We start from the raw sequence: 3,547 nt of genomic DNA on the forward strand, positions 1-3,547 counted from the left end.
AGGATTCAAGCATGAAGTGAACAAACGAAATAGAGTTTAAGTCAGATGGACTTAGGTGTTCTTTAGGTGCCACTGTGCATCTGAAAACCCAGAGGAAAGCAGGGCTTGGAAGGGGCCTCAGCTGGCTCACAGCTCACTGGACAGATCGAATCCCATGATGTCTGACCCTGTTTCTAATGGGGCTACGTGTTTATTTAGTTAAAACGGGATATAAAACAATGTGCAATTTCATCTTCCTTATTTATTTCTCCCGGTTCCAGTAAGAAGGAAATTTGTATGTAATGACAGATGGCAGTCATCTAGCCCTGAATGGAGTGTCTTGTTGTGATCCATCATCACGACATCTCAGCGTTAGCAAACATGGCTAAACATGGCTGCTTACAGGAGTGAACTGGGAGGGAGCAAGTTTTTAGGAGGCACACATCAATAAGAAAAGAGACAAGGCGGGTACTGGTGGGACACCTCCTCCATCAGTTAGCAGCAGCATGAATTTCACTTCAAGCACTATCAAAATTTTTTTTGAGAATTAAGCTATTTTATTTAACATGGAATAGATGTCATAAAGTGAAGTTCATATTTTTAGTTATCTGATACCCTAATGTATTTCCACAAACCTTTAAGTGTACAATTTCATAAATATAGTTTTCCAGCTGGGAGGCCAGATATAGATAATTTCTTTTTATAAGTAACTAATTAAAAATTTTGAGAGGGTTTAGGGTATAAACAGGCACAATTTAGTTATAACACCAAATGAAGACACTTAAATAATCATGAAAGAGATTTTTTAACATTATTGCTTAGTCTTATAAAATGGTGAATTTCAACCAAACTGGTATCTCTGTACTCTTAGTTATGTTTATTATACTCTTAAATCATACTGCTTGGCAAAGTAATAGAAGCATTAATGTAATTTTAAAATTCAATTAGTTGTCAACAAATTGTAATTTGTTAACCAATGCATATATTCCCCTTTAACGACTTACTACACCAGCATACAATTAATCCTCCTAGAAAAAGAAACCATCTGATGTGGAAAAAACAATGCACAGCATCATCTCTTCCTAAAGATTTTCAAATATTATAATAACACAAATCCATGAAAAAACTGATTCAAAATTGACATTTCATCTTGCTTTACTAATTATGGGATAATAGAGATGTGACAAAAACAAATGTTCCTTTTTTTTCCTGCTTAACGTTATGCTAAGAAATACTACAGTTCTGTTTATGAGCTATTTCTAGCTTCTTTAAGTACAGGCCACAACTATGATTGTGTCCGTGAGGAGAAATGAATAATCAATCTTATGTAACTTGGAAGAAAGATGAGAGGCACAAAAAGGTAACCTGACTGTGGTTTTTAAGAACCTAATGATGACCCTGCAATGCCAGATTCAACAACACCACAACAACAAAACGAAAGATTACAGCAGTGAGCTGCCATGTCACCGCACATTATTAAGAATTCTGAAATAGGTTAATAGCTTTTTTTCTATTTTTCCCTTCCTACTTAATCTGTTATATCTTCTTTTTGTTTTTCCTGCTTTTTGGTGGCAGGCAGTTCAAGGGTCTTCCATTGCCTGGTTCAGCTTTCTCACAGGGATCTCAATCTTTGTTGCAGTCATAGTTACATAACTTCATTTGACATCAGTCATACCACAATTTCGCATTTTGATGAAATTCCTTCTCTCCTTCAAACACAACATGCACATTTAACAATGTACTATTTACTTCTAATCAACTAAGTTCTGGAAGTGAATTTTTAGAATACCTTGAAATGGTGACTTCCCCCCAGTCTGATGCTAGGCATTTCCACATGGAACAACTTTGCTTCCAGCATCCTTCCCTTGCTTTTTAAAAAATTTTCATAGAGTTAGGGGTACAAGTTGAATTCTGCCACATGTATTGTATAGTGGTGAAGTCGGGGTTTTTGTACCCGTCATCTGAATGCTGTACACTGTACCCCATAGATACTTTTTTTTTATCCCTCACACCCTCCCTCCTTTGAGTTTCCAATGTCCATTATACCATTGTGTGTGTCCTTATATAACCATAGTTTAGTTCCCACTTATGAGTGAAAACATGTGGCATTTACTCTTGTGTTCCTGATTTAATTCACTTTGGATAATGGCCTCCAGTTCCATCCAAGTTGTTGCAAAAGATATTATTTCATTCTTTCTTATAGCTGAGTAGTACTTCATGGTATATGGATAGACCACATTTTCTTTATCCACTCATCAGTTGATGGGCAGTTGATTCTGATATCTTTGCAATTGTGAATTGTGCTGCAATAAACCTATAAATTCAGGTATCTTCCTGATACAAAGATTTCTTTCCTTTGGGTAGATACCCAGTAGTGGGATTGCAGGATCAAATAGTAGATCTATTTTTAGTTCTTTAAGAACTCTTCATACCGATCCACAGAAGTTGTACTAATCTCCATTCCCACTAATAGTGTATAAGTTTTCCCTTTTCACCACATCTGCACCAACATCTATTATTTTTGGACTTTTTAACAATGGCCATTCTAATTGGAATAAGATGGCATCTCATTGTGGTTTTAATCTGCATTTCTTTGAGCAGTATCCTTTTTAATCCACATGTGTTTCCTTGCTGTACAGTCCTCTTGAGCTAAGAATGTATTAAAATGGGAAGTCTTTCTTCTACAACAGTTCCAGTATTTCATGCCCTTGTGGACAGTAGGCACTCTGGAATGGTATACACAGACTTTCTCTAGACTCTGTATACTCTAATATCTTTGGTTTCCAATTTTTGAACACCCTCTGTTTTTACATGAAGTCTCAATCTTAATTTCTTCTCTTTTCTTTCTTACCGTTTTCATTCCCTGATGACAGTTTAAGTTTATCAAGTGCTTGTTTTAGGGAGACAGATATTTTTAATTCCAAATTTGTCACTGGTTCATCTGGGCTTAGTCTTTTTATTGCTTCTATTAGTTTAGGGGCTTGAATTATGTGCTCCTGAAATTTGTGTTTCAATTCAGATAGTTCTTTCTTCTTAGTAGTCTTGACTTCAGGTTTGATTGGCTTGGTGACTTCTCACTATTTTGTCTACTTTTTGTACAGCCTACAATGCTTAAGAAATCAGAAAAATCAGTTGTTCTCTTAGAGCAAGACCAACCCTTTAATGCATCATGAAAGACTGGAACACCTCAGTGGTCTGTGCGAACATCATTGGAATTGGCCTGGAGAGTGAAGCACTGACCACAGCCCCAGGTGTAGCATAGCAAGGCCATTTTCCCCCTGCTCTTATAGGAAAGGCCCAAATATCTGGCACCAAGAGGGTGCATTTACCCTGTCGCAAGCACCTGTTTGACCACTGAGGCAGCTGCCAGCTTCCAAAAATGCCCTCAAATTCTTTCACAGTGTATGTTTTTCTTTTAGAATGAATCTCCAAAGATCATATATCTTTGCCACGTGGGAGCTATATGGAGACTCTTAAATCAGATGAAATCTAAGTTAGTGGCTATTTCACCAAGATTGCTAAATCCTCCTTGGAAGATAAATCAGAGAAGGGGAACATAGAGGCTTTA

At 36.8% G+C, this 3,547-nt stretch overlaps 1 pseudogene; it reads right to left on the bottom strand.

Moving 5' to 3' along the window:
- Nucleotides 1–1,507: 1,507 nt before the first annotated feature.
- LOC123638933 lies at nucleotides 1,508–3,250 on the bottom strand (annotated as a pseudogene).
- Nucleotides 3,251–3,547: the final 297 nt, after the last annotated feature.

This window comes from Lemur catta, chromosome 5 (genome assembly GCF_020740605.2).
Source record: "Lemur catta isolate mLemCat1 chromosome 5, mLemCat1.pri, whole genome shotgun sequence".
Taxonomy (NCBI): domain Eukaryota; kingdom Metazoa; phylum Chordata; class Mammalia; order Primates; family Lemuridae; genus Lemur; species Lemur catta.